The sequence below is a fragment of the Lonchura striata genome, chromosome 20, assembly GCF_050655825.1.
Source record: "Lonchura striata isolate lonStrDom1 chromosome 20, ASM5065582v1, whole genome shotgun sequence".
In the NCBI taxonomy this organism is placed as follows: Eukaryota; Metazoa; Chordata; class Aves; order Passeriformes; family Estrildidae; genus Lonchura; species Lonchura striata.
The window spans coordinates 11,718,270-11,744,881 of NC_140722.1; the positions used below are offsets into that span (position 1 = coordinate 11,718,270).

The 26,612-nt window shown below is 38.8% G+C and overlaps 1 long non-coding RNA gene across 2 annotated transcripts in view; it reads right to left on the reverse strand.

The window, feature by feature from the left end:
* Window positions 1-24,334, reverse strand: part of LOC146765736 (uncharacterized) — a 93,764-nt gene extending 69,430 nt beyond the window's left edge. For both annotated transcript variants that reach the window (XR_014949681.1, XR_014949680.1), the window contains exon 1: window positions 20,958-24,334. This is a non-coding gene — a long non-coding RNA (uncharacterized LOC146765736). The remainder of the gene's footprint in view (window positions 1-20,957) is intronic.
* Between the last annotated feature and the right edge of the window lie 2,278 nt (window positions 24,335-26,612).

Genomic DNA, 26,612 nt, shown 5'->3' on the forward strand with positions numbered 1-26,612 from the left:
CAATTAAAATCTTTCCCTGCTCCAAAATGTTTCGACTGCTGTGTGTTCTCCAAATGAGCATTGTAAATGAACAATGAGGAAAGGAGCACACAAACAGAAGAGACAAGAATACAGAAAAAAACCCCCGTGCACTTTCCTCCTTAAATCACAATAGAGATCATAAAGCCCAACGAAAACAAGGGAATAATCCTCAATAGCTTGGAAATTACAGTGACAAACTGCATGAAATTTTCTTTCTGGTGTTTCCTTCCCCTTCTTTAATTTAGTTGTAAACTAGCTTGAAATAAATTCTGGAGTCTCCAAATACACATTGAAATGAGTGTGACACAGGGAAAAAAATCTGCTTAGAAATAATCTGCATGTAAGGTTGCATTGTTCAAAGGAGAATTTTTCCAAGCAATCCTCTGACTTCCTGTCCCTATGAGAGGGACTCCATTCATCATCTAAAAGGCTGCAATTAATTGGCGAAAAATAGCTGAAGGTGATTACTGGGAAACACATGGGAGGTGAATTAGACTATTACATTTATTTCCAAGAGGAGATGTGGAAAGTATTACATTTCCTTGTCCAAATAACCTCACTTAATATACATTTATCAACTACTGCTTCACATATATGCTCATCTTATCAGTTTATCAGCATCTCAAGGTTTTGTGCCAATCGTTCTGACATGTTCTCAATAAATATAATAATAGCAAAAAGAACAAAAAAAAAATTAAATGGGAAGATCCATCTTTCAGTGACTACTACCACCTCAGTAGATCAATACATGTCATAACATTCTTATCACTTGGAAAGCAGAAATCCTTTTATGACAATAAATCTTCAGTATTTTAGTTATTAATTTAGATCAGTCATGACGGACCCATGAAATTTCAAACTGGTATAGCAAAACACCCTCAAATTAATCCAAACTAATTGTGAAAACCATGTGATCTTATGTTAAAACTTTCACCCTCATGGGTTTCATGGGTTTGAGATTTTTGCCCAGATTTTCAATGCCTATTTTATGGGACAGATTCTGGTTTTATCTCTTGGAATTCTGTAAAATAAGTAAAATAAAACTAATGTGCTGTTTTATATTACTGTCAATCAGAGAATAGTCAAATCCTGCTTTTTGGCATTGGAACATGACAATTGTCATACAAAACAATACAATACTGCCAAATACAGGTTAGATTGCTGCCACAGCATGCCATGAGCAATAGCAGGTGTTACAACACAAACTGCTGAAGTTTGGTTTTTTACACATTTCCACACAAGATAATTTTTTTAATCTAGTAGAACTAGATGATGTTATTGTTTTTTGATGATGATGATGATTATTATGTCTGCGGCTATCTATAGTTAGTGACAAGTAAAATTCAGGTCATCTTGGCTTTTAACATTGTAGCCACTCAGTGTTTTTGTAGAGTGATAAATTAAACATTTTCCCTTTAAAGATAAATTTAACTGTTGGACTTGATGTTCTTCAAGGTCTTTTCCAATCTAAAAAATTCTATGACTCTATGACTCTATAGATTAAGTCATTTTCCTGATTAGAGTAAACATTGATAGCAGCTGTCTGGTTGTGCTAAATCATGATTCAGGAATTTCTGTCATTATTTGCCAATTCACACAGAATATCAACCAGGCTTTAAAAGTTACATATGTGCAATTCACTTTGAGCCTAGGAGCTGCTGCTTCGACTGGGAAGGCTGGAAGAAAGCTTGGATATAAAAATTATATATAGATTGTGTATGTTAATGAAAAAAAGATGGCATCAAATATAGTCAACTTTTCTCTCACCCAAGGCTTGGAATTTATATCGGGCATATTTCAGGGAAAGGCTGGGGCTGTATTTTATATCTGGCTGCACCACCACAGCAGCAATACTAATCTTTGGCACAGGGGAAAGCTGTCATGTCAGACAAACTCCAGCTGTCCACTCCGCCTGTCACTTCCTTCAGCTTCGAGTCTGCAGCAGGGGGATGGAAGCGTCTGTGAGCAGCAGGACCAGGGGACAGGAGCAGGACAGGAGCTACTGAGCAGGGGGAGGCTGGGGAGGAAGGGACACAAGCACATTAGAAGTGAGAAAAGCATTAAGAGAGGGTAGGATGGGCAGAAAATAAAAGCCTCGACAGAGAGTGGAAAGAGAAAAGATGATAAAGAGAAAAGCCACTGGACCGGTTGTCCCTTAGGGATATTTGCTTTTTGGCAAGCAGAGGAAGTGGATGCACACTTATTTTGGGAAGGTCTGGGTATTCAGGTGCCTTAAAGGTAAAGCTGAATGGCCTTGGATGGCTGCCATGTCACTGGAATGATTTCTGCCCCTGAGTAATGACATCAGGACATGCATGATGGAATCCACCTGATGTCATTGTCTGGGGCCTCCAGCCCTGCGGCTTTTAGGAAGTGAAAAGCTAAAACTTGTGGAAGGCAGTTCAGAGAGAACAGCAAGACATTTGTCTCTTGAATGTGAGACATCCTTTGAACACCCACTCCTCAAGGTGAACAAAATCTTAAAATTCAACACATAGGTGTTCTGGGTTCATTAACATACAGAATAACACTCACAGGAATTTTAGGTTTAGGTTTTCTCCAAGTTTAAGAAAAATCTGTTTTTGGGATGTTTCTCCAGTTGCCTGATACTGCCATGGAGTGCTGAAAGAAAGAGAAGTCAGGAGGCCTGGATCACTCTGTGGTAGCACAGCCATAAGGAGTGACAGAGGCCAGGCAATATCCCCTCCCAGCCTGTGCGGGGTGAATTGCAGCATTTCATACTCTATAGATAAATTTTTGGGATTGGGAAAACTAGGAGAGATTTTTGAGGTGGGTGTTCTTACACTTTGTTATAGGGGTAAGCATCAAATCCCTCTCAAAGACATAATTTCGTTATTGAAAAGTCTTTTGAAAATGCATGCTCATTCATTATTCTGTCTAAAATGCTTCTGAAAAGTATTTTCCCTGTGTCTCCATAGAGGTGGATGTAGCATCCATCCACAATCGAGAGCATCTTCATCCAAAGATAATGGAACAAGTACCCAAAGGCTGTTATTCCCCTGCACTCCTTATCAGTGGTCCTGCAGCTGTTCTTGAGGAAAAAAAAGGAATAAAAAAATTTACTTCACTCTGAGAATTAAACCACCGAACATCCTTTGCAGCGTTATACTTAGACTAGTACTTTCTATTTCTCTTAGTTTGATAGAACTTTGGTCTATAATTAAGCACCCCACAGCGTCATCCCAGTTTTCAGAGGTCTGAAATATATTGTCATATGTCTTTTTGGGAAATTTTAAATTGCTTTCCAGTTTTTTGTCAGAAGTTGTATGTACAATACTGCTGAAAAGAGTTTCTTTTCAGTATAAAAAAAATCGTTTCTTAGAAAATAATAGTATCTATAAAGCCATTTAATTTTCTTTCAAGAAGGGTCCTACCCTTCAGTTTAGCTTTTGTTTGGCTTCTTTTTAGATTTGCAGATTTGCAGACATACAGTTTTTAAAGGCTGATTCATTACCTTTTTTACTCACAATCATTTCATCAACTGATCATACAACGATATGTGATGAAACCCAGATTCCAAGGAAAAAATGAAAACAACCTCTAAAAAATACGAAATTGATAATTAAGAGCCAAATCTTAAACCTACTTTTAAGCTCCAAAGAAACCAGAGTGTTGTGCTTTTATATTTCTGTTTTTCTGTTCTCTTTGCCAAAAGACAGGAGATTAATCTGCAAGGAGGAAATGACCAACCCATGGGCTGTTCTAGGATGTGACACAATGGGCTCAATAAGAGTGGAAGAAGAGAAAAATACAGTGCAGAGCTGAACCTGCCTCGTTCAAAACAGCTGATGCAGACTACAGGGATGTGTTACAATCACAGATTGTTGCTAAAACAATAACAAGCTACTCTCTCAATATTTCTGTCATTCCTCTAAGAATTTGTGTCCACAGTTAATTTTCAGTACTTCCACTGGATCTGTTACTGACTGAATCCTTCCAGTAATGTTTTAATTAAAACATCAGGATCACATACAGAATATTTTAGCTAATTTAAGATGTGTTCACTCTGCTCTGATTGAATTTCATTAAAACTCACTGCAGGTGTATTAACATTTTGCAATTTTATTTTTGTCTACTTTTTTTATTCCTGTGAGCAATTTTTCAAGGGCACATCAGAAACATACCAAATCCAGAAAGGCTATTCAGCAAAACGAAGCTTTTCCAGTGCTGAGTAATTAAAGCTCTGCAGGTTTCCATGGCTCTGTACAGAGCTTCATCCTCACTAAAATTTAAGAGTAATGGAAAAAAAAAATCTGTTTATCACCATTACAGAAAGTCTTCATTAGCTTTGTATTCTTGACCCTACTGCCAAGAAGTCATTAGGGATCTCCATATGCAATGGGAGAAGAAGGTTTTGTGTTCAGAGTGTGGCTACATATTCAAGGGGTGACCACAAACATTGGGCTTAAACTTTCCTCTCTATTTTAACTTCTGGGTGCCAAAATAAAGATGGTAACACCTAGGTCCTGGAATTACAGAATACCAAAAAGTCTACAAGCACTTTAAAGGAAAATAAAACAACTATCATGGCTTAGATATATTTACATTACATCTAAAATTAGCTGCATATTTGCTAAAAAGAGTTTTCACCTCAAGGAACTGAGCTCTGAAATAAAGATATTCTAAAGAATACAAAGAGTTAATCATTATCCTGGGAAACTTGATGTGGTGAGGTGACTGCATTTATTATGAAGCATCTTTTATGGCTTTCTGTAGATTTTTCTAGCTTTGGTGCTGGCAATTCCAAGAAATTAAACCATAGGCTGAACAAAGGTCATTGGATAAAGTTAATATAGTTTAGTATATTGCAATATATGAAAACCCCCACAAATTTTCTTCTTCAGTTTTTCATTTCTCCAAGTCTAAATTAAACTTCCAGCATCATATGCTGCATAGAGCCTGAAGCTGCCACTAATATACCTGTTTCCATGTGAAGAAACAATTGTTTCTCAAGAAAATATTATGAAGCCAACAGAAAGAGAGTGGGGATGGATTGGGTAAAGTTGTCCAAAGTGGAACTCAGCCCTTTTTGCATGATGTATCCTGCTTTGCATTCTTGTGTCATATAAAATGTTGATAATCTCCATAAACTGCCAAAAATATACAAGAAAAGGAAAAAAAAAAGCCTTGTTTCTCACAAATACAGAAGGTCTTAGCAAAGCCCAAATCAAGCAATGTACAAAATTTAATTCAGATCTGTCCTTGGGGGTTTTGTCACTTGCTGTTTTTTCCACCAGAGCAGTCGAAGCCACCCATTCCGTGAGTGCTCACAAACCAGTGGCAGCAGAAATAAACACCCCTAAATTTCTGCAAATCACTGAAACCCTGCTATTTCAGTGGTGAACAGTGGGTAAATAAAATGTTTAAAGATGGTTTTCTTTAATTCAGTCCAAGAGAGATGGAAAGAGTGCCCAGACAATAAAGGGATCCATGGATTAGTCACACGGTTTGTTCATGCCATGCCTCTGCTCAGTTAAACTTGCCCTTACTGACCTGCCTTCAAGATCTGTTATCATATTTTCTCTGAGTATTATTTTGGAAAAAAAAAAAAGAAAAAACAAGACAAGCAATTCTTTTTTATTGATTTCTTCTGCCAGGCTTCTTGATGCAGGAATACATTTTATGATCAAACTTCAGCCTTTACTTTTATGATAGCAAACAATATACAGATAATTTTTTTGTTATTTTTTAAGGAAGAATTTGTGCACATGTGGTGAAGGAAGTAGAAGAAATGGGCAATTTCAAATCATTCAAAGTTCAATTCTCTATGTATTTTTTCTTCAGTTCCTTCCGCCTACTTAACAATAACCATCACTAGAGTTTAAGAGTCTAGTATTGCCCCAGATGAAAAAAAGTGAAAATCAACTTCTTCAGAACTTCCCTTCCTAATTGCCAATTAAATATTAATTAAGTCTTACTTAATACAAAGATCTACAATGCAGCTGAGTGCCACCAGAGCATGAGTCACAGCTCTCTGATGACTGGCTAATGAAGTCACCACTATGTCAGCCTGCACACACAGGCATGCAGAAGTTTACATCTGCTGAAATTAATTCTTAGTGTAGTTTTAACATCCTGAAAAATTGCAAATAACCTTCCCACCCTGCCCTTCAGGATGTCTGCAGACATCCTGTGTCTCTAATACTAAACAAGGGCTGTGTCTCTCTTTCAGGAGAAGGTCATGTGGTTTCTCATCCTTGGAAGAAAAGGACTGGCTAAATCCCCAAAAAATGTTTAGCAGGTACAGCCACTGTCACCTTGAACTGGAAACAGGTTTGATGGCTTCCAGAAGAATATTCAAGAGATTTATTTAAAGAAACAGAGAGAAAAATCCACTCTTTCTTTAGGTGCTGATCATATGGGCTATAAATGAGTCAAAATCAGCTAATATCCACTAGACATATTTATAAAATAAAGCTAAAAGAGAGGGGTTATACAGAAATCCCATCTTTTATTTAGTCAGGGAATAGGCAAGGATGGAAGAAAGGATCATATGCAGCACCAGACTGCTACAGAATGTGGAATCACAGCACTCATCTATAATTTAAGAGTTACTGCAACAGTTCATATACAGCTACTTCACAGAGTTTTCACCCCAGCAGCCAGAGTAACGCTGACAGGAGGTTTTCTGTCCTTCACAAAGTGATGATGGTCATCAGCTATTTTTCTAGAAATTCTTAAAAGGAATACAAAGATAGAGAAATATGCAACCCTACAGATTTTTGTGAGCAGGGATGACTGACAGAATGACTTCAAGACCACTGAATTCTTGGTGAGTTGTATATGGTGGGTGAGGGGAAAGAAAAGAACCTGTTCTGATTGAAAAAGGGAGAAATTACAAAGCAAGATACAAACCCAAATATTTTTCTATACACAAACCCAACATAAATGTATCAAATAATCATTTTATCCAAGTTGATTTGATTTTTTTAAGAAAATTCTGCAGATAATTTTAGGGGAAACGGGAATTAAATAACTGTTTATTCAAATGATGGCTTCTTCAGTTGACAGCAATTGTTGAGTGTGAGGAACCAACAGACCTCACTCTGCTCAGGCACCCAGGGCTGGTTGCTGACACCTTGTCATTAGGAACACAACAAACACTGAGGAATGTGTTTAATGCCTCTCCTCAGAAATGGAAAAACATAGATTTTCTCTAACAAATATCTGGCGAAAAGAAGCTTTGTGTTGTCAAATATTGAGTAACTTAATCAATATGCAGCATGAAAGAAAGCTGAAGCACTCCAAAAGTGTGAAGCATTACCATTACCTCAGCAGGTATGAAAAGCAAGAGTTCAGCCTTGCAGGTTTTTCACGGGGGAAGTGCTGCAGGTTTAATTCTTCTTTTCATGAAAAGGACTGTCACAATAATAACTGGCCTCAGCAGAAGCTCTTATGTGCATAACAGAGAAAATAATGAAGAATACATACTTAAATATCCAAAATCTGTCTTGGAAAATCCTCCTTTTCTTAGCTTAAAGAAAAAAACCTCAGTGTATTTCTGTATAGAAAAAAATACATCTCAACATTTCTGTGGTATAGGATTGTTTAGAAAAATTGTAAATATACTACAAATACTGAGAAAAAAAATATTATTTTCTTATGATATTTTTTTGTCTTGAGATTTGCATTTAATGTCACTTAAACAATGCAGAGGGAAGTGGAGATGTCAGTTTTCATGGTTTTCTCATTTTAAATACACACAGACTAACACAAACACGTTTTCTCCAGTTTTTTTACCACAAGTGTAAAATGATCCCATTTTTTAGACCAAACCCCAAGTATTTCCATGACAGGTACTTTGTTGAATCTTCTGTTCAGTTCTGCTTTCAGAATGTTTTTATTTTGGGGGAAAAAAAAAAAAGTATACACACACACACTTTCTAGATCAAGGATCTTTTTCTCAGTAAATGAGCTCTTGCCAAGAAGCAGCAATCAAACAATCACGTAAAGAGTAAGACAAAATCTTTGCCTACTGCCAAAATTCTCAGCTTCAGGACACACTAAGTACATAAGGGAAGTGCAGAGAAGGCTGAGATTGTTTACATCTTCCCAGTTACCAGAGAGATAAATTCACTGGAGCACTGGAACTCTAAGCAGAAGCCATATCCAACTGTCACGAGATTTCCAATAAACAGCAGGGTCCACCAGAGTCTTGTCCTTGGCAGGACTGAGCTCTGCTGTTCCAGTGGTGTATTTGCAGGTTTTTGTGCAAGCATCTCTCCTGCCCTTGTACAACCCTGGATTCTCTTATTAAATGGCATCACAGTTTGGTTTTGGTTTGGATTTTGGGTCTTTGCTGCATGTGGAGGAAATTCCAAACCCATTGCAAGTTAGCCTGGAGGCCACTGGACCTGCCCTCCAACCACATCATTTTTCCTGGTGAAATTTAAGATCTAAATCGCTGGAGATTGCCAAATGGAAGGTACAGCTCCCCACAGATCATTTTTTAAAGGCAGAAAACAAGCCAAATGCAAACTGAGGTTAATGCAATATATAAAAGAAGGAGAAATAAGATTAAATGTGATGTATGTGCCAAGAGGCCTTCTGCAGGCAAGGGAAAAAAGAGAATAAGGTTAACATCTTTGATTTTTCTCCTCCCCATCCCCAAGAGCTGAGAGAAGTCTTCATAGCAGCAAGGTCAATTCTAATCTTATTTCCTTATTCCTCACAGTTATTTCATTCCCTTCACATTTTAAACTTCACAGAAAAAAAAAAAATTCCAGAAATTTCAATCCAGAATCAGTTAGATAACATAGCAGCTCATTTTAAATAATTAACAAGCATGAGATGTACAAGGAAATTTCTTTAAACAATAGACACCTGCGACAAATATTGCAAGAAAATGCACCCTTTTCTTCTTCTGAATGATTGCTGCCTCTCTTGAAAACATTCACATTTTGCACACACACAAAAAATGATGCAATTAGCAAGAACTTTCTCTATTTCTGTTCTCATTATTGCTGATTACCAAAAATTATCAGGCAAATAATAGCTGCTTTCTGTTCTTATGATCAATTTGTTCACCCTCCATCTGATTTCTCTGGCAATGAACTCAAATATCGCCTCTTGTGTCTGTGCCACTTTGTAAGAGGGAGAAAATGGGGGGAGGGAGAGTGAGAGAAATTAAGCAGCAATTATGTGTAAAGTGTCAGAAAGCATTTATCTGTGCCAACTCAGAATTTTACTTCAAACCCTGCAATTTTTTAAACATTTTTGTTAAAATCATAGGTGCTAGTATCATCTGATTAAGACAAACTTCTTTTATTAATGATAACAATAAATAAAGCCAGCTTCTCACATAGCAGAAAGATTGAAAGCATCTTCTCAGTATAAGTTTGAAATTACTAAAATGCTTTAAAGCTCCAAATAAATTCATCCCCCCAAAAAAAATTTAAAAGAGAGACCTCAAATCTCATAATTTCAAAGACACTCATGATTTCAGGGTGATAACATTCATTTTTTAATAGTAGGGCAAGACTGTTACCATGGCAGCTGGCAAGTGATGGGGATTGCTTTCACTTGAACACCAAAGCACAGCCAAGTTTTCAGCAGTTGCAGAAAAAGCTATCTGGGAACAGTGTTGGGAAAAAAAAAAAAAAAAAAAAAACACAAAACCACCCAAAAACCTGTGCTGAGCTCTACACTGCCAGAGTCAATGCTATTAACATCCAACTCCCCACTTCGGATCTCTTTGGCACAAGCCTTTGCAAGCTGCAGTCAATCTTTGGATGTTGCATAGGCACCCCAGTATTTTTTGGGAGGGGTAGGAAAGGTTTCTCTTGCTTGAAGCATTTAATACCCTGGAGTTGAGGGCAGAGCTCAGCAGGCTCATCCTCTGCCTGGGAGAACACCCCCAGCCCCCTCCAGGGAGCTCTTCCCTGAAGGCACAACTGCACTTCCCATACTTAAGACCAGGCAAAATGATTTGCTTTTCAAAATGGTGAAAAAAAAAAAAATACTATTCTCAGCCTGAGACTTTGCATTTTAAGCTTTAGCCTGGAGCAAATTATTAAGGCAGAATTACTGTCTAAATCCCTGGAAATAGGGGTTTATAGTAAAAACACTGACAGATCCATAACTATAGCCATGCAAATGCAGCAGATAAAAATATGTATAAATGATAATGTAATTTAATGGCTTAAAGGACTTTTACTGGGGAGGAGGGGAACGTCTGCTTTATTTTGACAGTGTAAAATGTCAGAGCAGAATCCACGGATGTAGCAGAGTCATACTCTATACTTCTTGGAGATTACTTGACAAGAACAATTTCAGTGTTCTGTTTAACGCACTTATGACAAATTTAAGTGATGAATTGATGCCTGAGAGACAGTGTGGCTGGAATTAGGAGAACAAATTCTCTTGTTATGGGAGCAGCTACAGGCCAGCTCAGTGCTGAAAGGCATACTGAAAGTTAGGTAAAGGAAATGTGAAAAGAGTATTCTGTCAGTGGAAGTGAAAGTGGAAAGCAATATATTTATTAAACCATAATGTCACCAGGTTAGACTTTGAAGTGCCTGAGAGGCACTGACTCCTCAAAGTCTGTGGATACAAGAACAGGATCAAAGTCTTTTTTGGAAAAGTCGGTTTGCTGAGAAAAGCAAACATTACTGTACAACTCCAGGTGTCACTTCTAGTCAAATATCATATTATTTCATTGATCTCCTCTAATATGGAGTAAAATACAGCAAACTGCTCTATTAAAATGAACCTTGATTTAATAGTAGTGGAATGAAGCCTGGCATCATTCTAGAGGTCTCAATTTTGAATAATTTTCCATGCTCAGTAAACAGTTACAGCCACTCTGAAATCTGCAGTTACTGGAGGTCTAATTTCACCAATGTCCCAGACATTGCAGTTTGGGGGAAAAACACACCCATAAAGAATATTAAACTGAATATTTTTAAAGCATAATGTGAAAAGCAGGGGCTGTAAAGTGCTGCCAGATCTACATCCTCAAAACAGCCACATTTGCAGATTTTTGGAAAGAAAAGCTGGCCACCTGGTGAAGGAACAGTTCAGGAGACCTGGATTAAGTTATTAAATCTCTCCCTTTGTGGTCTTAGCAGCTTAATACTTTACAATTTTTTTTTTTTTTTTTTTTTTGTCCATCTGTAGAAAAGAAACTCTTCTTCCTTTCCAGAGCTTGCAGAAATCTGGAAATGCCTGTGCAAGAGACCTTTCACTCTATACAGGTGTCCCTAAGTTGAGGATCTGCAGGCATGGATAGTTTAGAGGATGTTGACATCCTTAAAAACAGTGCTTGTGTAAAACAGGGATGGGAGTTCAAGGTGAATTCAACACAACCTGCTGCTGTTACTGCTTCTACGCTTTATATATTAGTGATGGGAGAAGAGAGGGTGAAACATTGCCTATGTTTCTAAATATTGCAAATGCAGATGATGTACATGTTTTCCTACATTTTATGTATTTAAAATTCATTGCAGATGGAGAGTTATGCCAGATATAACGGCTTATTAAATGCAATATGAAGAGTACCCTCTCTTAATCCAGAGGAAAAGTAAACACCCAACAATTCAGATATCATCCCCATGAAATCCTGTTGTGGAGTCTATGGAGTCACCTGTATGTGCTTGTGGACTTCATAAATCTTCACAACCAGGCTTGTACTTAAATTATTCTTGATTTCTGCCCACCCCCATCCCGTCCCTCCTACTGGTTATTCCCACTAACATTTAACTTCACCCACTGACATTATAGTCAATATTTCTACTGTTTGGAAAGAAAAGAAAACATGTTTGGCAACTTAGAAGTCAAACCACGAATTCTCCCAAATCATACAAATACTTATGGACCTGAAATCAATAATTAAAGCAAGAAAAGTCTACCATTACTATTTTTTTTGTAATTTCCATATGACTCTAATTTATCAAAAGCCACACACTAAGTGATCAAATTAATCGGAGGCATTTAGAGCAGGGACCATGTGGCAGCTTACAAAGCATTGGTTGTTCACAATAATTTGGACATGGCAAGTAACCAAAGGACTGCTCACAAACATATGTTATTTATTTCCACTAAACAGCCACTAATACAGCCTGTTTGCTACATTACTTGATAAATATAGCAAGCTTCAAAACCAAAAAGGACCACAAGTGCACAAAGCAATTAATGAAAACAGCCCAAAGCATCTTGTAGAGCCACCAGCATCCTGAATCCCAGTGTGATTTGCTAAATTCATTTCCACTATCACTCAACAGATCCCCAAAGACTGGCTCAAACTTAATGTACTGTAGCATGTTTGACTCCTTTGTTTAATCACATCTGAAATGGCACCTTCTGGAGTGACACATCAGCTGAGAGAGTTTAGCTGTTGTTCTGAAAACAGCATTGATCCGTGTTTTGCTTTCAAGGCTGTGAGAGGTGTCTGCCTGTGTAAAGAAAAGGTGAGGGAGTGAAGTCCATGTAAGCGGTGACAACAATGGGGTAGATTTCTTTTGGTTAGAAAGAAATTCACTTTAAGATGCATTTAATCATTTCAACTCTTCCCATGAATTTAGATTCTTTTCTCTTTGCCAAATGCCACAAACCAAATCCTTAGTTGCCCTTGGAATGTTTGAAGCCAAACAAAATATTCAATTTGGAATGAAAATTATACCAGCCAGAATATATTAAACAGAAATCTATGTGTGGGTCTTCCTCATTATCCAGATCACACAGCCTCTGTTTACAGCTCCCAAAGCAATCCAGCAACTGCTGCTTCCCAGAGTCAGCCAGGGCTTTGAGGTTGATCCATCCAGACCTTCTCCCTGCCATCAGCAAGCCAAAGCTTTTTGTTTTCAGGATACAAACTGGGCTGATTACATTTCTGTAACAGAAAACTAGCAAGCAAACCAGAGGGGATATAAAAAAGGTCCCAAGCAGCAATTTCCCTCCCAGCTGTGTTCTCAAGGGGAATTTCTCACTTCAGGACCTGGTGTTTGGTCCCCTGGAGTCTCTGGGACACTTCTCCTTCCACCCCCATGAACACTGGGGTTGTGACTTCCCTTCCTTTCCTGCCCCTGCATCACCTGGAGCCACCCATCATCCCTCCCCAACTCCCAGATTATCTGTGCTTTCCAAAATGCCCTACCTGATCCAGGCACAGCTTTCCCAAAGGAGTGTACCACACCTGCTGAGGGCAAACACAACAGGTCCTTTTTACCACCGAGCCCAAAAATTTAGAAGGCAAAACCCAAGAAATTCAACACGTTTTATGGCTCAGCTTTCCTAAGACAGCAATAAAGATGGGAGGGGAGGAGCCCACCCCTCTGCTGGGAAGATTCTGGACCACCAGAGCAAGCTGTCATTTTACTAAACATACAAATCTTAGGTGAGAGGAGCAGTTGTTGAATTATGATCTTAAATCAGAGTGATTCCCTCTGCTGGGATCTCACTGGGGATCACCAATAACTCATCTGCTGCACAAATCATCCTCGTCCCAGGATCTGCTGCATGTTAATGAGCAGCCCTGACTTCTCTGCTCACTTAGGCAAGATTAAGTGACAGGATTTACAATCAGAACATGCAGCCAGGGGGTTCAGATTCTCAGGCTGCCAGGAGGATGCACCAGCCACAGACTAGTGTTTGAATTTGGCACTCAGGGAGGATAGATGTTTAAGGATAAACACAGGGAACAGGTTACTGAATATTTTCTCTGTATTTAGAATAACTATATGACCTACAATATCACAGCCATTTATTTCTCCAGTTTCTTACATTATACAAATAGCTGCTAAAAATAATGGCCAAATACTATCTAATAGAAACAGATATTCTTCTGTTAGAAAACTAAAAAGTAAACCGTGGTAAATTGGTAAACAAAATATTCTTTTATCTTCTTCCAATGAAAAATAAGTGAATGTCATTTAAATAGAATTTTATGAAGAATTCTGTTCTTGACTGAATGTATAGAAACAGAGCTTCCTCATAAATTGATCTATTTCCTGGGGTTTAAGCTACACCAGAATTTTACTGGAAAAAAGAACTGACAAAACCTTATCCATGGTAGCAGAAATAATACTGTTAATTATACCAGAGAATAAGCTGTCATTTCAGAATTTGCATATACAGAAGGCTCATTAATAGTAATTTCTAACTTTCTTTACCAGCATTCTCTTAACAAGTGCCATATCTTTTGGAAATGAAGAAACAAAGGCAGAAGAAAGGAGACACAGGATGTCACATTTCCAGCCCTGAGCAAAGAACAAGATAACTTTGGCAGCAGCAGATAAATCTTCAGGCTCCCACACTGGGGAATGTTATCACCCAGCTGTGGAAATAAATGGGCAACATCTGTGAGGATTGGAGAGTGGACACATGCCAAACCTTCACAAAAGCATGAGATATCCTGGAGAGGGAGAAGAAGGGCAAAAAAAAGATAAATTTGGAATACCAAAGTGCCGACAATATTTGTAAACTAAAGCCAGTGTAGCAGACAGCAGGACTGCAGAGAGAATTCAAGGCACAGCCAGAACAGTCAGTGACCTTCCTAAATTATTCATAATGTGTCATTTGTTTGCAGCCTGAACACTTACTTGAAACTCACAATCAAGGTTTGAATTCTGGTTTTGGGTAAACAAAACCGATTTTTCCATGACCCATTGAATCAAGCTATGGAACTTGCCTAATTAACCCATTGGGTATTTTCCTGCACTCTCTTTAAACCACTATTGACGTTTGTTTTAGTGCAACCACACATGGGACCACCAATCAGACTCTTCTTCACTTGCAGAACATGCCAGATTTAAGCTCCAGTGGAAAAAAGCCCCACATAATTCTCATTTCAGCAAAACATTTTGAATTCTTAGAAAGGATGTATCTCAAGCTGATCTCTGAAAAGCCCAACAATTCAATTTATGATGTCAAAGCAGTAGAAAAGGAGACAGTAAAGATCAAAAGAAATCATGCAAAAGTAAAGATGTGACCAGAGTTAAATAACTTTGGGTACAAAGATCTGTACACCAAATATGAAAAGCCAGGGCAGCTCCAGGATGCCCTTAACGTGGCTCCTTTGGAAAGAGGCTGGCATCAAACCCAGCATGGAAGCACTGCTATGGGTAATTTTCTGTACTTATCTTCTTCCTTCCTTGGGCTCAGCAGGTTTTGTTTCCCTTGCTGGCCTCGGGAGGTGCTGGATGGTGGAAAGCAGGCTCAGGTTGGTGGAACTCAGAAGCCAACTTGTGCTGCTGCTGACTCCCCTTCCTCTCCCCAAGACCTCCCAAACACCAGGACCTTCCTGAAAACCGACCCAGCAGTGACAGATCGTGATACAACAGCACCCCTGAGTCTAATCAGGACCCTCAATAATCCAGTTTCTCCAGAAAGCCAAATAATTCCTCAGAGTCCAAAGCAATGTGACCCATCAGTGTTGCTGGGCAGCTCTGAGTTCCAGCTGAGTGTTTGCCACTTCCACCCAAGGCTGTTTTTTAAGATCCTGAAGCTCTTTCATGCAGAACTTCTGAAGACAAAGAGACTTTGTTAAGGAAAGTCTCAGTAGCTGATTCTGGTGACAAACTGCCCTAATTTCCAGGTGCTCTATTTCCAGTAATGGAGCACACAAATACCTCAATGCCTCCCTCTCCTTGGCAAGGATGGGCTTCAGCAGTTTCCCCACAATAAAACATCCCCAAAGCTTCAGCTAGGCAAAAATAATGAGTCTCTTTTCTCACCGTCGTGTATTTGCATTTCTTTCCATTCAGTATTACTGGAATATGACTGGAAAATATTGCAAATAACTTAAAGACTTTTTCTCCCTCTGAGATTTGTCAATTTACACCTTTTTTCACTAATTATCAGCTATTAGCATGTTCATGACTGTTTACTGAGACACCCATCTGACTTTCAAAACACAAATGCTGCATCAAACCCGTGCAGCATTTTATCACACATCAAGTTATGAGATAATTTGTTACCATTTCATTCTTTTATGCTAACTCCAAAATTCAATCCAAGGTTTCTCTGCCTTAAAACGCATGATTAGTTTAAATTTCTGGAAGTGGGCTTTTTTCCATTATTCATATTTAAATTAAGTTCCCTTGAGATGGGAGAAAAGCAAGGAATTTTTATCAAGAGACTAATAATATAACCAGTGAAAAATCTGAGTATTTTTTATTGAATTTATAAATCATGCTAGCAGTAACCAAACTGTTTAAATAATACATAGAGTTTAACTATAACATACTTATTGGCATAAGTAATTTTAGTGCTTTTTAATGTAACAAATCACTCAGAAAATATTCTCAGTTAATCATTAGCATATTCAAGACTAGATAGAGGTGCATATATATTGTTCCTTTATAATTTGGTAGGAATGGCTGAGTGATAAAACCTCACACTTTGTGCCACTTGATTTAAAATTTCCTAAAGATGTTTGGGTATCCTGACAAAGTATCAATTTATCTCTGTGCTGTGAGCCACACTCTGGAGATGGAATAGCTTGTAATTAAACTCAGGAGCAGGGATTAATTAAAATATACATGTCTGAGAGTGCACAGATATGTATTTGTGTTTATTATAGAAACAGTAAAAATACCCTCTAGCCCAGAGATGTGTGAAATGAGCCTCTTCCTCCCCATCAGTATTTGTTATTGTATTTATCACAGAAAGAGAACACAAAAGTGGTGATTACACCAAATAACTGGGGGCAATGGGTTTAACTTTGGGGGGGGGGTGTAACTTTGGGCTGTGGCTGAGCCAGGCAGTGCTGCTGGACAGATTTCAAGGTCTCATCCTGCAGGTGATGGCTCATCCTGAGCACTGAGCCACCATCTGGGCACCCACCCCTTCCCAACCCTTAGGAAGCAGCAGCTCTGTGACATTCAGAGGGGCTGGAAATTTTCTTTATGGTGTCCTCTGTCCCCTCCTACAAAGGAGCCACCCGAGGGTCACACAGGGTCTGGGGAACAGAGATTTCCTCAACAATTAGGTGAAATCCACCCAGAGCATTCAGTGTGAGGAGGGAGCAGAGCTCAGAGTTCAACCCAGACACGCTCCATTGCCAGCCTCGCTCACGTGAGATGGCATTTTAATTACAAGGGGTCAAAGCTGAGAAATTTGTGTCAAGCCCCAGATCCGAACTTTCCCAGATTACTATAGTAGCCAAAAGTTGAATTTTGTTCTGTTTTACTGTTCCATCTCTCCTTTTCCTATTGGAAATACCAATCTATTAATATTACCCTCAATATCCACCCAACTTCAAGGCATTTCCCTTAAAATTTCAGGTGTACACTCTATTCTTGCTCTTTCAGTGACAGATTCCCATTCAACTGATGCAATTATTTTACTAGACAAGCACAGATCCTTGAGAAAATTACATTTTAGTGTGGGTTTTTTTGGCTTCTGTTATGTTGATACATTGTTGAGCACCAAGTCATTTACCTACAGCATTTTAAGACACAAGAAATTACTCAGACCACCGTGGATATACTGGAAACCTCAGATTTATCAGGACCAAGGTGCCAAGTTCATGTGCAAGTTTGCAGCAGGGCAAATTCCCTAATTCATTACATTGTGTAGTTTTTATGCTGCTGTATAAAATTAATTGGCTTACTCTGTTAGGGATGTTTTATGATGAGGTACTGTAATTAAGAGATCTGAGATGAAATAGAGAGTATGAAAAAGCTGAAAACTACCCGCTAGCTTCAGTTTATTTTTTATGACCAAACTACTTAGATTATCAATTAGCTTGAAGAGTCTATTTCTTTTTCAGATGTTTAAATTTTAAAAAGGGCAGAGTCCATGAAAAAAAATATAGATTAAGGCTAAAACAAATGTCTTCCATATAAAAATGAAAAAGATTAGCACAGCCATTACAAAAATCATATAATTCATGTGTCACAGTTGCTGGAGATTATTTAACTTCTGAAAAATTGTCTTCACACATTTGAGTTCAGGAAAAAAGCAAGAGTAGCTCCATTAAGGTCTTTTCCTTAGAGAATTGTTTCCCTCTAAACAAAAATATCTACAAAGAAGCAGGTGGGAATTACAAGACATACTTGGAGGGCAGAGTGGTTGCACCTCACCCAGGAATATGCCAAGGTAGAGACCCACAGTTAAGTGGTTCCCAAATTTGTTCAAGAATCCATATTTCTTCAATACTTTAGTATTTCTAGTGCATGTAATTTCAAATAAAGTGATGAGTCCCTAAAACATTCCTTTATAATCTGCTGAAAAGGAAGTCTGGTGCTCTTTAGGAAAAATCACATGTAGAAGAAACTCACTTAAATACACAGATGTTTTATATGAAATTCTATATAATTTATTTTAGGCTGATAATAACCCCAAACTGGGCTTTATTCTATGCTCATCTATAACTTTAGGGCACATCTACCTGTGTCCAAAATGACCATTTCTCTAGACTCTGATAACCTTCCCACTATGATTCCCTTTGTCTGGTACCAAAAAAATGTAATTAATTTGCCTTTAAAGTTCAAGTGGACAGGAATACTTGTCTTGATTTTATTTTAAAGCACCAGGGACACATGTGATGACTCACCAATATATAACATTAAAACCTTAAGCTCACACGGTCAGTAGCACTGTGGTAACAGGAGGCAAAAGGGTGTTAGTGAAGTTATTCCAACCCTTTCACCTCACCCAGCTGAGACACCAATATTTTTATTGAAAAGCTATGTCATGCTTAAAAGACAAATCTTTCTGCTGTCATCTTTTCTCCTTAGCTAGAAAAACCTATTGTTAGCAACTGTGAATTTCCCCATCCCTCAAGTCACATCTATGGCTCCAGCAAGCCCAGGCACTTTGTCCAAGTTGTTCAACTGTCCTGTCTTAATTTCAGAGTGATTGGAGGATACACTCCAAATTTCTCAGGGGACTCTCATGACCTTGTTATATTAGTCCTCCAAATGGATATAAATTTTATTCCATGGTTCAGCAGACAGGGGTTCTATTCTGAGTTCTGTGATTATTAAAGAAAAAAAAACAAAAACAAAAACAAAAACACCAAAAAAAACGCCAAACAAACCATTGAGGGCCATGATTTTCCAAAATAAAGGCATTTAAGGAAGTCTTTAAATCTGTGTGAGCTCCTGAAAAAAGTGACCAAGAAACAGTCCCAGAATCTTCCTGACACAAATGGGAGCTGAAGGAGAATACAGCAGTCTCATTTTCTTGGAGCATCTGCCCTGCAGAGTGACATGGGCTCTGAAATGGGCAATGGGGATTCTTGGCTGGATCCCCGTCCCCCTGAGGGGTGTGTGGGACACTCCCCACTGAACCCCAAAGGGTCCAGGGGCTCTGGCACTCTGGTGGCTTTTGCTGCCTGACCTGCTCTGGTTGGAATGGCAGCTGCCCAAGGGAAATGCCACTCGTTTGTACAGATTACACATCAGGGCTGTTAATAAATGTTTCTTGGCTTGCCTTTGGAACAGAAGTCACTTGGAGAATGTGTTCTGGAGAGATGAAGCATCCACACCAAGGTTCTCCTAGCTCAGCTCTCTGAAGTCAACAGTCCAAAAATCCCATTGAGAAATGAAATTCTAAGCCAGATTTTCAATTAACTCAATACCCACTGAACTCAACAAGAGATCCCCCACTCTTAGAAGGAGCAGTTTTAGGTCAACACCATTCCATTTCTTTCTGCATACTTTTCAAAAACATATACAACTCCTTTACTCCGAGATTTTGTCTCCAGGAACTGCATCTTAATATCGGGGGAAATTTCTGTTTAAAGGATAGGAGAGATGCTTTAAAGCCTTTCCTCTTCTGCCTTGTCTGCAAGTACACAAACCCTGGGGACAAAGGATTTATTACAAGCTAAAGGAGAACATTTTTGTGGGTGCCCTTTGACAAGAGGTACCAGCACTACACTGCACAGGGACAAAATAATACAATTTAGGCTATTGTATTCTTTCAAAGGAGAAGGTTAAAGGGGAGACTGAGTTTTGGTTGCTCAGCTCAGAAGAAGGATTAGCAAGGGAATATTGATACTCACTGAACAATATCTACACTTGCCTTTTGTGCTGTATTAATTTTCAGCAGCAGAACAACAGCCAAGAGAAATTTAAAAGGGGAGCCCCAAATGGCTGATACCTCTGTAAGATGCAGGTGATTGCCCATGAGACATCACAGAAGTGCATTGCAATAAACATGTTGATAGAAGATAAAGTAATAATAATATAAGTAGCTGAGGACAAACCCGCCACACACAGTGCAATTTCTGTTTAAAAAAGATATTTTCTTGAGATGTCTCAGCTTGAAAACACAAGCAGTGGACACAGCCCAAATTACTACTGAATGTTAAAAATAACGGCCAAAAAGTACCAGAAGTGAAATATAGAAAGATGCTTAATAAGCTTAAGCAGAACACTTGTTTATGCATTTATCCTGCTTCAAGAAATTAGATTTCTAAAATATCAGCTTTTGGCCATACAGTATTTTGCCTCCTCTGTTTCAGAAATTTAATTTAGTCCCATTCTTAAATATTCAGCATGCATGATGGTTCATTTCCTAATCTACCATGAAAGAAACTCAGGAAATGTTTATAGTCATCTCTTTTTTGTGGGAAGGATGGTAATCACAGCTTCGTCTCTAATATGGTTTCATGCTTTCCTTATAGGCATTATTAGATTAACCCGATAACTCTCAAACAAATTTTGCCACCAGTGATGACCCAAAGAAATTTTCAATTCTAACCTTTCAGTGCTATGCATATTGTGATCACCCCTTAGCAAATGGGAGAACCATGCAGTAAAAGCCTTCCCTGAGGAAGTTTCCTCATATGGATTGAACAATTTTCACCAAAATTCATTCAGAGCACAGATTTATCTGTGTCCTTGGTCTTCTGCTATTAGATTTAAATGTCTTGTTTTGCTGCTATGTTTTCTTGCTGTCAAGAAAACAATATTTAATTCTTTTGAAGTACAGGAATAATATCAAGCAGATTATGCCAAACTGACCTGTTTTTTCCCCAGCAAGACCAGGAGCCAATTTTCATGGTTTTGCCTCAGCAAAACAACCACTCTCAAAGTGTTCTGTGGTGGTTTTCCATGCTGCTCCCAGCTCTCTGCAGTGTTGAATTAACTGAATGGGTCTTGTGAACAAACTCAGCAGAAAAAGTTGAATTTTCCTGCCAGCATGCTGGCCTTTTTACTCGAGGAGTTTAAGAGAGTTTGTGCTCAGGCTTTCCTGTTTTTATCTCTTAGCAGGCACAGGCTGATACCTCGATTGTTACCCAGCCTATTCCCACCTTTCTCCCTGAAAAGCTGGAGCTGGCTGTGAGTAAGCTGCTCTGCCTGATGGATTCTCATTAAGCTGCAGCTTTTGTGGAGGTTTTGCTGCAGCTGCCATTTATCTCACACCTGAAAGGATCCTCTTCCTCTAAGACAGGTGGATTTTAAGTCTCCTTTTTCTGTCTCCGGCGCTTTCACTCACTTGCTAAAATCTTGGAGCAGCTGCTGTAAGTTGTTCAGAGCAGTCATCAAACAGAGAGGTCTGCAAAGAGGCTTAAAAACCCAGGGCTGGTGTGGAAAGGTGCAGGGAGATCTAAACCTTCTTTGGTGTCAACAGAATTCGAGGACTTTTGGTACATAACAGAATCTGGTTCCTGGCAGGTCAGACTGGAAACACAATACTCCTCACCCTGGAGCAGGTGAAAACAAATCCCCTGCCTGGCTTGCATGGCTTCAGCCTGTATTTTAGGCAAAACCCAGCACTTAATGATTTTCTTCAGAATTATAAAGCAAGGCAAGACAGTGTTCCTTGCCTGGACCCCAGTGACATCCTGTAAGAAATCAGAACTTATCCACAAAGCCTTCTTTTTTTTTTTTTTTTTTTTTTTTTTTTGCTTTTCTCTTTATAGCTCCCACAAGCAAGTGAAGAAAAAGAATGGGACAAAATTCAAGCAATATGAATTTTAGCATATGAACAGAAAGCACAGTGCCAACAAGTCAACATTATCTGCAGTTATTTGACATTTTTTTTGCAATACTCTTAAAAAAGTTTAGCCAGTCCTCTGACTTTAAATGTTTGAGAAACACAGAGTTCAGCTGTTATTCCTGGAATTGCGATGGTCTCAGAGAATTCAAACAGCCTTTTTGCAGCTGTGGGCTGTAAGCATCACCCTACTGCTCTCACAGCACGATGAGGACACCCTGATTTGAAAGGTGGTCCTGGTATCTTTGGGTTTCCATGTTTTAAAGAGAGGTGGATTCCCAGAAGGAGGAAAAAATCCTTTTCCCAGTAAAACAAACATTAATTGGAATCATCATAAACCTCCATGACCCAGCTAAAGCTGGAGGTGGTCTCAGGGATCAAGGCCACAGATTTGCAAAGCGTTATGAATATGCCTTATTTTATGAAATGATGGTACTTCCCTTTGGCTTCAAGGGAAATATTCACTGTATAAAATCACACAGATGTCTAAATCTGAGCTGGACAAGTTCCCAAAACCTGAACAAAGAAGCCAAGAAGATGGACCAATTTTGTAAGAGAGAATACACCATTCTAAAAGCCAGAAAAAGATAATTTTGTAAGAAAATACTCTTTAATCTAGAATTTAAGAATGGATAGCATCTAACCATATCAATAATCTGCAGAATGATAGGTTTTTACCTTGTTCACCCAAACCTGTTTGCTGCGTTATTCAGAAGTGATCTAAAAAATTTGCTGTGCCTTTTTGCTTATTTTCCCAGTTTATCACCAGGGATAGATGGGATACGATTAAGAATAATTGCTTGCATATAAAATGCACAATTTCAAATTCTAGGCTTTATTTTGGGGTTACAAGTTGTACCTCCATCTGCACATGAATTGCTGGTGCAAATATTACCATTTGAATGGGAAATGACCTGATTTATGAACATGTGCCAGGCTGCCAGCTCTGCAAGTGCTGAATCCATATCCTCTTTTCCAAGGGTAGACAAATTTGCTGAAGCTGAATCTCAGCCAGGATGGAAACATGTTCCTTAAATATCTCTAACCATTGATGCTGAGGTGCAATTCCAAAAGGCTGGAGATGGCTTATTCTAGAGTAGAAATAACAGAGGTTTGGTGCACTGCATTTAATATGCACTAATATTGTATATTAAAGCAATTTTTTGGCGTTTGCATATCAGCAGATCAAGAAGTGTCTGAGGCCTGTGCATGAGACAGACTTGTGATGATTTAAGTTATGCTAGAAAAGCTTTATCAGGGTACCAGAGAGTTGTCACAAATATTTAAAATTAACAAGGAGAGAACACAACCTGTATTCAAAGTTTTACTATTACAGGCAGATAGCATAAACTCTTCTATAAACCCCTGTCTAATTAAACTTTCAAAGAAAAAATAATTACTAATCCCATTTATCCAAACTTATTAAGATTATTTATATGTTTGTTTCAAATATTACATTAACAAATGTTGACGGTTTTCCAATTAATAAATTAAAGCTTGCCAATATAAACAAGCAAAAGGAAACAAAAGACAAGATTATGAGAAATTGTTTCCATAGCTCCTGAGCACTTTTTAGAAGAGAATAAAGGCTATTATTGAACAGTCAATCTGCACTGACTCAGAGCAAGAAAAAAAGTGATGAACATCTCTTTTCTACTGATTTGATATCCCCAGTGTGTTTTGGGGTTTCTTTTCCTTTTTACGAAACTATTTAACCTTGGCAGAAGATGCCAAGAACACAAAGGCTGAGAAGAAGCTTTATTGTACTGCACATAAATTTAGGAAGGAATGATGATTATTGCCAGTTTTCATAATTTCAGGTTTTTTGAGTCCTTAGGAGGAATATGTTCACCCCAGCCCATCATAACCTTAAAATGAGCACACAGACAGCTCTGAAATACAAAACCCCATGGATGGAGATCTTTTATGCTGAACCAGGGTCACTGAACTGCCAAGGGAAGCAGAGGGGAAATGTCCCTCCTGTTGGAGCAGAAAGGCATTGCTTAACCTGTAAATATACAGGCACTGCTTCCGCTGAATTCCCAGAATGAGCAGGTTGAATAGACCTTAAAGACCATCGAGTCCAACCCAGCCCCAACACCTCTGCCAAACCCTGGCACCAGTGCCACATCCAGGCTTTGGTTAACACCCCCAGGGATGGTGGCTCCATCACCTCCCTGGGCAGCCATTCCAGACCTTTATCACCCTTTCAATGAAAAAACCTTTTTCTAATATACAACCTATATTTCCCTTTGATCTGATGGACTCATGTGCTCCCAAATAAATGGGATGTAGCAACGTGGGGGTTTAGGATTTCTCTGAGGGGTTCAAAGGATTCCACGATGGGAGAATCTTTCTCTGATGTAGGGCAGTGGAAAATTCTCCTGAATTCCTTCAGGGGTGGCCTGAAGGAATCTGACTGGCCCTAGAAGTGCTCCAAGCAGAGCCAGAGAGGAGCTCTGCTGGCAAAGGCTTGGCAATGATGGAACTCAACCCAACCCAATTATATGGGATGGGGTGAGGCAGAACCTCTAAGGAGGTGGTTCTGCCATCCCACAGGCCAAAAAGAATGTGCTCTGCATTCAGGTCCTGACTCCACAGAGATCAGGACAAGAAAAGTCTGTCAGTGGTCAGGAACAAACTGAAAGTTGTCGTGAACCAAGGTGCTGGGAAATACAGCTGGATCATGCATTTAGGTGACCACACATTGAAGTTTTGCTCCATAAATTACTCATAGTATTTCTTATTAAGCCAGAAATTCATGGAGATACATGAAACTTAATATACTGGAAAGATTACTTCTTTTAAATACAGAATATGTATATTAAAAATACAGAGGTGCAGAAAGAACGAGGGATTTGCTAGAGACAGCAAAGAAACACAATTGCAAAAAGTGAATCTGGACTAGTGTGTCACCCACAAACTTCCTATTTTCTGTCTGTGATGTCAAACAATTTAAAGTACAAAAGGTCTCATAAGATCTCTTTAGTGTGAGTAAACATTGTAGGGTGAAAAAGAGGGTGTTATGTATGTTCACCAGATTCTAAATGCATCTTTTTTTCCGTGCCTGACAAGATCTGACACTTGATTAGGTGAATCAGGTGATGCTGTCAGACAGACTTCACCCATACAGAGCCACCAGTCATGTCCTGTGACTGTGCCCCAGTTAAAAGTTTTCTGGTCTCAGGGGTGTTGAATTCCTGAGGTGAGTTGTGCTGTTTGTGAAAGGATCACAGCAGACACTGCAGTTCAAAGCCTGTGATGGGGGCTTGGCTATTCTCACAACCAAAGACCAAGAGATGTTATCAGCTGAATGCAAGGATGCTTTATCAAGTATCACTTATCACAGCTGATATTATTTCTAAGCCCTGAACAGGACAAATTTTGGAAAATATGCATTAATTTTATTTCAGATATTTTTTACTATTTAATGTATAGATTAACTAATTAGAGGACTGTGTTCATTCTTGCTTAAGTCTTTTCTCTGAACAAGTACAGTAGATACAGTTGACTGAAATCTTAATAAGATAAATTCATGTATTTTCTCATATGATCTAGAAAAAATGCAGATTTTTCCTGACAACTGACAGCTATAAATTTAAAAAAATAGTGACCTCTGTCAAATGAACTACAGCAATAATGAAAATAACACAAACTCCAAAACTCCTCAGTCACAGAGAACTGCAGAGCTCTGACAGGCCAAGGTGAGCTTTCCTCCCCCAGACTGCTGATGCAGGTCTCTGCTGACCCTGGAAAACTCTGCCATGGACTGGCAGACTAATTCATTGCTCTGAATTGACTCTGGAAAAACATCCTTTTTTTTCATCTGTCAATTTGGTTCATGGTTTCTCTGCTAAGGATATCAACTCAGCGGGCAAATATTCTATGATTTTTCTGGTGGGTGTACCTATTACCTCTCCAACTTCTAACAACCTGCAGACCATCAAAAGCCATGAAGACCATTCAGCAAAAAAAAAAAGTAAATATTTTGTAATCTGATCCAAAACAAGCAAGCAGCCTAAGCAGCAAATAATTCTTCAGATGTGGTTACAACTACATAAAGCAGAAGATGAAAATATTCTCATGTAGTACCTCACATGCTTGGCCTGAATATCATGAAACAGGAGCAGGTACAGCCACAGAGCACTGCAGGGAACCCAGGGCTGAGGCAGCTCTCACAAGACCTCATGATGTAGGAGAAGGTACCAAAGCAGCCTGGACACCCCCAGGATAGAGTTTCTCCCATCCTGATATCAACAACTTTTTCTTGGAGGTTTCTGGCAGCCTCACTAAGTTACATCAACAAATCTCTGAGTCTAACTTGATTTGTTATTGATTTCCTCGAGGGTGTCTTTGAAGCAGCAATTTTAGTGATCTTCAGGATGGAAATGCAGGGCAAAGAGAAAGCTTTGCTTAGAAAGAGGGACTCAAGTGGTCACACTCCATAAACTGAATTCAGGGGATTTTTCCAAAAGAAAATCTGCAGTTTTGGGGGAAAATGCAAATAATTTCAGACACTTTACTTGTTTAATTAGAAATCTGAACTACTTCAAATTCCAGCACCTGCCTGTAAGCAGATCTGAAAATAGGTATCTTATCTTAAACCTGGCATATTTGTGACAGCTGTCACATATCTGCTGACATACCAGAGACTGAACTGTGGAGCTGTTGAAGCAAAA